Below are 12035 nucleotides of genomic sequence, written 5' to 3'. Positions count from 1 at the left end.
AAGGCTGCGCCATCCTCGCTGTCCAGATCAGCGTCGCGGCGAGAGAGAGCGTCGGCGACGGTGTTTAGGCGACCCGGCCTGTATTCGACGGTGAAGTCGAAGCCGAACAACTTGCTGATCCACTGGTGCTGGGGAACGGTGGAGAGACGCTGATCCAAAAGATACTTCAAACTGTAATGGTCAGTGCGAATAAGGAAATGACGCCCCCATAAATATGGACGCCAGTGGCGCACCGCCTGTACCAGACCGATTAGCTCCCGCTCATAGGCCGCCAGCTTGAGATGTCGTGCGGCGAACGGCCGGCTGAAGAAAGCGAGGGGGCCGGCGTCCTGGTGCAGGACGGCGCCGAAACCCACGCCTGATGCGTCGCAGTCCACCGTGAAAAATTTGTCGAAATCGGGCATCTGGAGGACGGGCCCCGTGGTGAGGGCGTGCTTGAGCTTCTGGAAGGCCTCGTCGGCCTCGGCATCCCAGGTGAACGCGTCTCGCCGCAAGAGACGCGTTAGGGGCGCGGTGATGAGGCCAAATTCCCTAATGAATTTTCGGTAATAGCCCGCCAGGCCCAGAAAGCCCCGAAGGCCCCTGACGGAGCGCGGCGCCGGCCAGGCTTCGACGACCGCCACCTTGTCGGCGTCCATGGCGACGCCGTCCTTGGAAATCACGTGGCCCAAGTAAGCCACAGACGTTGCCCCGAACGAGCACTTGGAGCGCTTAAGGTGGAGATGATGCGCCCGAAGCTCGCTGAGGACGATGGCGATGTGCTGAAGGTGTTCCGACCAGGACGAACTATAGATCAGGATGTCGTCAAAAAAAACCAGCACAAACCGTCGTAGATACGGCCGAAGGACGTCGTTCATCCGCGCCTGGAACGTGGCCGGTGCGTTGGAGAGGCCGAACGGCATCACCAGGAACTCGTAGTGGCCGGGGGTGCGGAACGCCGTCTTGGCGATGTCGTTGGCGTGCATCCGCACCTGGTGGTAGCCCGAGCGCAGATCGAGCTTGGTGAAGAAGCGAGCCCCGTGTAGCTCGTCCAGCAACTCATCCACCACCGGAATGGGGAACTTATCCTTCGAGGTCTTGGCGTTGAGGGCACGATAGTCGATGCAGAAGCGCCAGGACTTGACCGCCTTGTGGACGAGGAGCACTGGGGCCGAAAACGGCGAAGTGCTCGGACGGATGATGCCTTGGGCGAGCATGGCCTCGCACTGACGTTCCAGCTCGTCCTTCTGGAGCTGGGGGTAGCGGTACGGTCGGACGGCCACCGGCGTCGGTCGGGTAGCAGGTGAATGCGGTGGTCGTACGGCCGGGCCGGTGGAATACCGCGCGGCTCGTCGAAGAGGGCGCTGTGCTGCTGTAGGAGGCGGTCCAACAGCGGCTGTTGATTGTCATTGGAGACAACCGCTGCCTGGATAGTCCCATTAGTCCCGCCCATGCCCGTCCAGGGTACGGCGGTCGTGGAGGGAGAACGACATCGTCTTGGCCGCCAAGTCCCACAAGATCGGACCGAGCGTCTTCAGGTAGTCGTAGCCGAGGATGAGGTCGAAACCGCCAAGGTCGAGGCCGACGCAGGTGATGAGGAAGTCCTCACCCGCAATACGAATGGGGACCTCGCGGGCGATGCCTTTGCAGCGTAGGCGGTCGCCGTTGGCCACCGTAACCCGCAACTGGTCGCCCCCCGTAGGAGAGAGACCCAAGCGGCGCATAGCATCGCCGCGGAGGAAGTTATGGGTAGATCCAGTGTCGAGAAGGGCCACCAGGCGCTGCCCCGTTCACCTCCACCGGCAGTAACATCGTATTCTCCGTTGTGGATACCTGCCAAGGCATGCAAGGAGACGACGAAAGCGTTAGCATCTGGCTGCTCCTGGGCGGCCGGCTCCTCCGCCTGTTCCGCAGCAACCGCGGCACCTTCCTCGACTGACGCCGCCTCGTCCACGATGCAGTCGTCCGCGGCGATGTAGAGGAGGCGGTGGCATACGTGTCCGGGGCGTAGGGCTCGTCGCAGTTGAAGCAGAGCCCCCGGCGTCGGCGCTCCGCCTGCTCTGCTGGCGTCAGGCGGCGGAACAGCGACCGTCGGGCGGCGCGTTGGCCGCAGCGGCCCCTTGGCCTCCCGGCAGTGCCAGACCCGCGGCGGCGCGGCCCGAGGGTACGAGTCGCGGGGGCGGCCGTGCACCGCGCGCATGGGACAGCGCCTGCATGGCTGCTGCCCGTCGTTCGAACGCCCGCGCATAGTGCATGGCCGTTTGGAGGTCTTGGGGCTCTCGCATCTCCACGTCGGCCCGGATATGCTCCGGGAGGCCGCCCACGAAGAGCTCGGCCCGCTGTAGTGTAGAGACTCCCGGGGCGTGGCATGCAAGGCCTGGAAGCGCGCGGCGAAGTCCTGCACCGTCGAAGTGAAGGGTAGCCGGCCTAGCTCAGCCAAGCGGCTGCCCCGTAGTGGTGGCCCGAAGCGCATGCGACAGAGGTCCCGAAAACGCTCCCACGGCGGCATCCCTTCATCTTGCTCCAGGGCGTGGTACCAGGTCTGCGCCTCGCCCTTCAGGTGATAGGAGGCGAGCCAGGTACGGTCAGATGCTAGCGTACGCTGGCCCCTGAAGAATTGCTCACACTGGTTGAGCCAATTCAGGGGATCCCCGGAACCGTCGTACGTGTGGAACTCCAGCTTATAGAACTTGGGCGGCGCTGGCAGAGGTCCGTCATCAGAGGATCCCCCTGCAGGAGCTGCTGGCACCCTGGCCGACATCGCCGACGACTGCAGGTGACCACCATGGAATAGAGTGCCGTCGGCGCCCCCGTACAGGACGCCGGACGCCGGAACACCCCCATGCGTGACGCCCAAGCCCGTGGAGAGCAGGGGTGGCACGGACGGCTGGAGCGCGCTGTAGTGTAGATGGGTGACCCCGACGCCTCTGGCAGGCCCGTGATCCAACTCGGCAGCTGCGACGGCGACCGGGGAAACGCGATCTGCGTGATCGGCACTCCAGTAGACGAATGCAGATGCACGGCCTGGTGTGTCAAGGAAACCGACCCGTCGTAGGGCATGCCGTACTGGTAGGAGACGGCCGCTGGAGCGGCCTCCGGCTGCGGTGGCGGAGGCGGCGCCGGCAGGGCCTGCTGGTACGTTGGCTGTGGCGCTGGCAGTACCGGCTGTACCTGCTGGTACGGCTTGGTAGTTAGTATGGGCTGAGGCAGCGGGCTGGGTCGCATAGGGCCCCGCGAGGAACGAGCGGATGCCCGCAATGGCCTGGCCGATCTCGAAACAGCCGCCGTCAGTTCTGCGGGCGTCATGACGGGCCCCTGCGGTGTTCGCCGATGGGGCGACCGCCCCCGAGGTGACCACGATCGCGGACGTCGTCGGGCAGCAGCTGCGTGGTGGGAGGGAAGGAGCTGCGTCGCGGGAAGAAGCGGCTGCGGGGGTGCCCCTGGTCCCGTGGATGGGGGCAGCGGCGGCGGCATGGTGGAGGCTGGTGGGGGTCCCGACATCGCACCTGTGATCGCTGATACCAAATTGGTAGGACTGCGGATCCTACCGGCTAGGGTTCGGAGGTGGTAGGGATGATGGATCGGAGGACGGGAACGAGAACGGCGCTGGGGGCGCCGTGTTCGTGACCTAGAGGAAGGAGGGCGGCGGCTAGGGCTGCTGTAAGTCTCCCGGCTCCCTAAGGGAAGCCGAGCAGATTGATTGCTCTTGCTTAATTATCCAAGTGTCTTACAATTGATATATATATAGCTAATGGAAATAACTGAAATAATACTATGGGCCTTTAGGCCCCTAACCCCTGCGGCTGCTATCAGCCCCTAATGGGCCTCCTCCGGCTATAGGCTAAGCCGGTCATAACACATGGCGGACCAGGTTCGACTGGATGACTTGAAACATTGTTATGTACCACCAAAAAATTTGGAATAAACAAACAACCCAATCATGTCAGGTTTCTTACTAAAAATAGTAGATCTCAATTGACTAACATGCTATATCATTGGATCTTGCATGCCTAAGTATCTAATCCTTCAGATCTATTGCAGTTTCCAATAAAGAAAAATGATAAAGGAACATGCAATGTGTGAGTAGATGTAAGAAAAAGGTGTTGCGGACATGCCATGTCCTGGGATGATGAAGGGTGCAGCGGGGTGGGTTTCAGATGCCATGGAGGCATCAGCCAAAGCAAAAACACCCTACATACATGCACTAGTTCCTTCACTTGGATGAGGTTTGGTTGGTGGGAAAATAGAGACTGGGAGGGAAATGAAGGGTGGATAGAATTTATCACGTGTTTGGATTGTGGGATAAGAAAATGAACATGGATTGGGATAGGGAAATAAGGCTTGCCTTTTCCCGGCCATCTATACCGATGAGAGGGGGGGGGGGGGGGGGGGGGTGGGGGGTTAGATTGGGAAATGATGTGGTGGATGTGGAAGCGGGGCCAAAAGAGATAGCAATGGGTTAGATTGGGAAATGATGTGGTGGACGTGGAAGCGGGGCCAAAAAGAGATAGCGATGAAGATGCCGCGGTCACCTCACGCACTGGCCATCAGACCAGTTGAGGACCGCTGCTCGCCTCGCGCCATGGGGTCGCCGGAGCCACCTTCCTCTTGAGTAGGTGGCTATGACCATCTACATCTGGAGTTGATGCTTCCCTCATTCTGCGCCGCACAGCCGCCTGCAAGTGCTGAAGCAGCTGCTTCCTCCCTCGATTCTGGAGTGTGTTAGGAGATGCTGCTTCATTGATTAATTGTTGGAGACGATTGACGAGGTCAGGGAGCTGGGTCTATGGAGATTGGGGATAAGTTGCGGCGGTTTTGCAGCGTAGGGATAAGGATGATGTGCAGCGGAGGCTTTCTGTATTCTTTTTTTTTTAGAATATGGGGTGCACTTTAAACCCAAACCTAAACCTCCTGATAGGCCAAACAACGGATTGGGTTTAGTACCTTATTTCCTATCCGTAACCCACCTTTCCTCAACCTCAGCCAAGGTGGACAAAACCATTGAGGAAGAAGGGGAATACAGGCATACGGGCTGCAACCATCACACATCAGTAGTATGCAGCAAGTTAAATATTGTCCACCTTGGCTGACAGATAGCTCTGCCTGTGCCAGCTACATACTGAAGATGGCATTTTTCTGAGTAACTTAATGGTTTTGTTTTTCTTATAGGGCAATATCCTGTATCGATTCCATCGCTGCAACGTACTGCTTCATCAAAAAGTGGTAGGAGCAGGGAATATGTGGGTACCAATGGTCTGCAATGTTTAGCGGAATTGAAAAGTACTTAGAGGAGAAATCATGGAAATTCAGGTCAGTATATATCATTGTCATCCTTAGTGAAGTTGAACTAACCCAGGATGCAATTTTACCAAATAAAGAAGTGTGAAACTCCCATGATATTTTTTTTAGATTTCTAATACAATTAGTGTATGTGAATTTTAAATAGTATTTTGTAAATACGTTACATCAGGAGCGCAATGCATGAGGATCTAGAGATTAGGCGTTATGTTATATAGGTTGATTCATTAAGTGGTATTTTTTTCATCAGCTCTAAATTTGCTATTTTAATCTATTCTATGCCCTTTCATACACCTACCCTGTTGATTTTGCAGTAAAGCGAATGCATCAGAGAAGGCAATGGTTGCTGGTTTGGGAGGACTCAATCTCTTTGGTGTCATCATTCTTGGAAACTGTTGAAGTAAGAATTATACTAATTCTGGCCCCATGTATCATTGATAAATGATATGTAATGCTAACAATATGTATTAAAATTTATCATGAAGGCAAATGACAGTGACACCTGGTGGACTAATCTCATTGTGGCACAGTTATATCCTTGCTTCAGGTATGGCTGGGCTTGATATGCCTGTTAGTACATATCGTGGCCACATTTATGCATATTTGGCCTGACAGAAATCACTAGCCCTTCTCTTTTTTAAGGGAGTTCCAGATGGTGTGAATTTTGCAAAATTGTTGATTGTTGTTTTACCTATGAATTAATAATATTATCAATGATATGTACTGATACAATGTGGTCATTTCTAGATATACGCTGGCTCCTTTTTTTGCAATACCCTTTATTTAGATGGTTTCTGCTACGCAAGACCAACAATGACATTAGAAAGAGGATAAGGCAAGAGAACAACGAGCTCAGGAACTCGTGTCACCAGATTCTTCTCTAAGAAGAAAGGTAATAACAATTGAAGTTCCAGACAACTCTATGTGTTTATTTTTCCGTTACCCATGTGTGGATCTGTTTGGAGAAAATCAGGATGGATTTGGAGCATTCACAGAAACCTTGTAGACTAGACTTATTGTGATCGGTAGCAACTTATTTATTCCTGACATTAGAAACTTCTAAAAGAAACCTGTTATGGGCTTAATGTCCATGACTGGACCAGCAGGTCTAACAGTGGCTGACGAGGGCTCCCTGTCACCCTGTGGTACGGCCACGCGTGAACAGTACCCACTGGATTAAGCGTAGTTTAGGGTCATCTCTCTGCCTTTTGCTGAGTCTCTTAAACTGGTTTCAGCCTTTGTGCTAACTCTTTTAAACAGTTTTCAATCCTTTTCTCCTTCCCCTAGCTGCTGCCACTCTGCCATAGCTCTTGTCTCCCTTCGCCCCCATCTCCATGGCAGCCACCTCCTCCCTGCCTAATAACTAGATCCATAGTGAAGCCACTGTAGAGGGGCTTAAAGCATAAGATCAAAGTTGTGTGTCAATAATCTGTTATGCAGCTTGGATACTACATCCAATCACAATACTGGCTATTGAATGAAATATATGCTTATCATGACATTTTTAGATTGTGTGGTATGCACGTCTTTATTGCATTCTTTAATATTACTCAATTTATTTTGGTGCCTTATCATCAACTCACACCATACACATTTTAGATGCTACATCCAATCACAATTTACAAATATATGTCTATCTAGGTTTGTCCTAAAGATCTTTTGAACTTTGACTAGCGATATCCAAAATTTTATATAGATTGACAATACAAGATTGGGATTACTAGATTCTTTGTGGAAAATATTCTCCTAATGTATAATTCTTTCCACTTCAGTAATGTATTTTTATTAATATTACTAGCTGTCGATGTCCGAATGGGCTTATATTTCCAACTAGAGGAAGTAATTGATACTTGGCTTCATGACCTCTCTAAGTTGGTCTTTTTTTGAACCTTTGAAGTAGCATGAATTTGGCTTGTGTTTTCCTATATTTTCAGTTGCTCAGTGCACGCGATATGGCTGAACGGAAAGTAATTACGCCGGAGGAGATCGTCTATACTACTGAAAAGGATCTATTGGAGCAGGATTATGAAGTCAAGGAGTGGGAGAGGAGATTTAAGGAGCTTGAATCAGAGTGATGGACATGACCGATATACTTGACATTTGTAGTAGCTCTACACGGTCCTCCCCATCAGACTTGGCGGGTAATTTTTATCTGCATCCAATTGAGTGGAAGATAGATCTGACTTAACCACTCAGCCAAGTGAAATTGGATGGTACTGGACCTCACTAACAACCACTGACCACTTTGCTATGAAAGTTTTGGGAAGCTGTTGGTTTAATTGAAATCGACCATTGTTTGCAAGCTGATGTACATATCTTGTGGCATTGATCTGCATATTTGTATAGTTCCATTCACGGGTACTGGAGATCAAATTCAGATTCGACACGAAAAACAGGGGAATATAGAGTATGATGTTACTCGGTGTGAGTGGAGTCCCATCAGAACATGTAGATGATCAGTCTGTAAACAGGGGACTCAGACTTGGGCATTCGTGTCAGAACTCAACTCGGTCTTGTCTAGGATAGACATACTGTTACAACTTTCAGCCAGGTGAATCAATTTCATGATCGGAACGTAACAATTTCTGCATTTAAGATGAAAATGTGTTATCTCCTATTCTCCTGTCTGCGTTTATTATTGTGATTGAGGACACTTTCGCCTCAACGTGTCCAGTTTCTGTACTCAATACACGGAGAATTAAACAAGGGAAAATATACCAAGGTCAAAAGAACAGAATTACATAGTTATATTTGATACCAATTATCCCACCATAAATAGTTGCAGTCAATGCAGCTATTCCTACTGTTTTGTACCTTTCATTTTTTGGGTGAAAAGGTAAGCTTCTGATGAATCGACGATGCATATGCTTCAGTCAGTTCTAACCTATTGTCAGTGTGAGTACAGTAAGAGGTTCTGGTCGCTATAAAAAATCCAGTATACGCACTCAAGTTGAGGTGACCAAATTACTCAGAAGTTCCTGCCGAATAGCCAGTTTGTTATTTATCTGGACGTACAGAAAAAAATGCTGTACAATGGTAATGTCAAATGATTTACCTTGAGTTGCGACAGGAAACCCTGTCCAGCATGAGATGCTTAGCTAACATTTCCTAGCTGCAGTTGTTAGTGCTCCTTCTCCGTCGGTAGACTAGGCTGTCAGGATAGGCCGAATGCGACGGGCGCCATGGTGACTAGTGCAAACAAACGAATCACCTGCCAAACACAAAATGCACAAGGGGGTATTTCAGTTTTAATTTAATATATACAGGCACATTTCAGACGACAGCAGATGGGATTGGTCTGCGTGTGAATTTGTGTTAATGCAACTTTCCCGTGGTGGAGAACCTATTCCTTGCGACCGACCATGCCTAAACTGCCCATGCCACTCGGCATCTATCACCTCACTCTCTCCCAGTTCCAGTGCTCCAAATGTGACACGACTGGAACAATTAATCAAGAATATACCGCACGTACCTGTCGTGCTGCAGTCGACGACGACACCAGCATCGGCGGGAGGTATCCGTGCAGGGCCGACGTTGTACACCTCGGGGTAGAAGAGGCCGTAGTTCCTCTCGGACGCCGGGCCGGGCTTGAGGTTCTCGGTGAAGAGCGCGAACACGTAGACGTCGACGGGGCGTGGCCGGGCGCAGCGGCGTGCCCTGCTTCATCTCGATCCGCCTGCAGCAGGTTGCGGATGTAGGTCCCGCGTACTCGGGCGTGGCGCCGGGCTCGTCGGCGTCGCCCCGCGACGGCCACCCGGTCTCCGACACCTTGACCTCGATGTCCGTGTACCGAGCCCCTGGATTGCCGCGTACACGGCGTCCACCTGGTTGTCGTATCGGAGCCCCGTGCGGGCGTCGACGACGCCGGCGGCGTTGGGGCGGAAGAGCACGTAGTCCAGCGGCACCCGCGCCGGGTCGTCCTTGTACGCGAAGTAGGGGTAGCAGTTGATGAGGGAACGGCGCCCGCGTCGCGGACAGGAAGCCAGGAACGGTCTGCAGGTGCGCCAGCCCCGCCGGATGGAACACGCCGGCGGAGGGCGGGAAGGAGACGCCCATGATGTCCAGCGAGTGCGCCGTGGTGACGTTGACGCGGCCCTGGAGGCCAGCGCGCCCAGCGCCCTGTGCACGGACTGCATGGCGGGGAGCACCGCGGCCTGGAGGGCCGTGTCGTGCCTTGAACACCTCGTTGCCCACGGTGACGCAGGTGATGGCGCGCCCCCGCGCGGAGGTACGGCACCACGTGCTGCTGCAGCCACGCCTGCGCCGCCGGGGTCTCACCATGGCCGGGACGTACTCGTTGCCGATGCCCACCACGAACTCCACGCCCGTGCCCAGGAACGCGCGCAGGACGTTGGGGTCGGCGTCGTACAGCTTCACCTTGCTGATCCGCATCGACCGGATCGGAGCAGCCACGACACCCGCGCCGGCGACGGCAGGTTGTTGGCGATCTGCCCGTAGTTGACGCCGATCGACAGGGACTCGGCCACCGTCACTTGCTGATTTGCAATTAATTATATTGATTGTCTTAATTTTTTTGTTATATATCAGCATCGAGGACGAGTACAAACTCATCCGATCTAGGCTAGATTGTGGTTCACATTCATTCCGGTGAAGTTTTAGTGACAGTGAGTGGTGATCAGATCTGTGGCCATTAAAACAAGGAGATCGAAGAAACACAGCTTAATTAATTTGATGCATGTGTGATAATTTGACCATGGTAACACAGCGCTGGGTACGTACGTAAGAGTATGGAATATAGGAGTATAATACAAGTATACAAATAGCTAGTATAATGCTACGGTCTACGGAGCACGTGATGCAATGGAAGCAAGATCTCAGTGGACCACATCGGCATGTGTGGCTCTGCCACCACTGTCACTGTCACTGTCACTGTCACTGAGAGCTACCAATAACCTAAAAAAAACTACTTACCATTCGTTTTTCTTATAATTCGTCGTTTTAGTTTTTTTTTCAGCTACAACAGTGTTTTTCTCCCACAACAAATCAGCTGAAACTCCCAATTGCACAAATGGCCGGGCACACCAGATTGGTAGCTGGCGACCGCAACTTTGGTGGTGTTTAAATCCAGCTAAAGTTTAGGGTATCACATTAGGTTATGTGAGAGTGTTTTTGGATAGTAATAATAAAATAAATTACAGAAGTCCTTAGTAATCCACGAGACGAATTTATTAAGCCTAATTAATCCATCATTAGCACATGTTCACTGTAGCTTTACTGTATCACCACTTTGTCAAATTATGGACTAATTAGGCTTAAAAAATTCGTCTCACAAAATTAGTCGCATTCTATGTAATTATTTATTTTTTTAGTCTATATTTAATACTCAATTCATGTATCAAAATATCCGATATAATAGGGACTAAATTTTAGAAAGAGAAACTAAATAAAGCTCATGCTCATCGTCATCAGTGACAGATAATTCAGGAGCGAGTAAATTAAGCTGGCTGCTTGCCAGTGGGCATTTTGCGCTTCGGAAAAGCGCCGTGAAAAGCTGAAATGGCGATTCGGAGTTGAGTATGCCGCCATAGTGGGCGGCGAGAGCACCTTACGCCACGGCGCACCTGGCATTTGCACTATAGCTAGGGATGAAAACGGTACGGATATTTTCTGAATTCGAAATCGAATCTGTTTGGAGGGGTTGAGATCTGTCCATATCCGAGTCCGGATATCCAACATCCGATACCGTATTCGTATCCGAATACTCAAATCGCATATTTATGTTGTCGATATCTAATCGTATCCTATCCGACATAGTTGACACTATCCGTATTCGAATCTGAATCCGGACACAAATATGAAAACAAATATAATATCGGTGATATCCGTCCGTATCCGATCCGTTTTTCATCCCTAGCTATAGCGAACATTCATGTCATTTCCGTGATTCCATTTTCGCCTCTCTGAATTAAGTGGTGAAGTGATAAGCTCAATTGGTTTTTGGCAACAGCACATGGAAATGTAATACATGATCTTAACAAATGTGCCTTCTACTCTAGCTACAGTGGAATCTTAGCAAAGGGTCCTTGTAACCATATGCGAGCTCCGATCCAAGACTGGCAAGGCAGCACACAAAAACGTAGCTAAGCTAAAGATTAGGCAATTGGCAAGAACATCACACACTACCTGTGCAGGCTAGTCAAGAACCTCAACGACAATATCCATACCTTATCACAATTATTGGGTATTTGGCGAGCTGATTATTCTAGAGGTTGTGTGGAGATTGATTAACCGATGCTAGTAAACTCACCTGTGAGGAGGATGGGGACGACGAGCAGGACGAAGCAGCAGGCGGCGGCGAGGTTGCAGGACGGAGCTGGCAGCGACAGCGCAGGTTCTTGACGGCCTCACGGCTGTTGCCATCCACGCCACCTCCCACCGGATTCCCGCCGCTCCCCAGACAGAAGGACGAACACGTGCAGGGACGCAGAGGAGCGACCAAGAACTCCAATCAGATGCCATAGAGGCAAGGAAGGCGCACGGCGGACGCACGCAGCACGCAGGGGAATGACCTTGTTGGAGGCTGTTGGCTACACACGCAGTTGGATGCTGCAAGCCTGCAACGTCAGACAGAGTATGTATATAAATAAATAGGGCCTCACCTCTGTGGCTCTGTCTGGCTTGATCCGTGGCACCGGCAGTGGCGAGAATGCGAGGAAAGAGACGAGGATGAGGAGGGGCCCGAGCCGGGGGCAGCTCATGTACCACCGCACTTTGGCAGCCACCTTCCTTCGGCTGCC

The 12035-nt window shown here is 51.7% G+C and overlaps 1 pseudogene; it reads right to left on the bottom strand.

Annotated features, from left to right (window-relative positions):
* Positions 1–8102: 8102 nt before the first annotated feature.
* Positions 8103–11658, bottom strand: LOC136485154 (glucan endo-1,3-beta-glucosidase 14-like; annotated as a pseudogene).
* Between the last annotated feature and the right edge of the window lie 377 nt (positions 11659–12035).

Source organism: Miscanthus floridulus, chromosome 10 (assembly GCF_019320115.1).
Source record: "Miscanthus floridulus cultivar M001 chromosome 10, ASM1932011v1, whole genome shotgun sequence".
Classification (NCBI taxonomy): domain Eukaryota; kingdom Viridiplantae; phylum Streptophyta; class Magnoliopsida; order Poales; family Poaceae; genus Miscanthus; species Miscanthus floridulus.
This window is presented reverse-complemented; position numbering and strand designations above follow the sequence as displayed.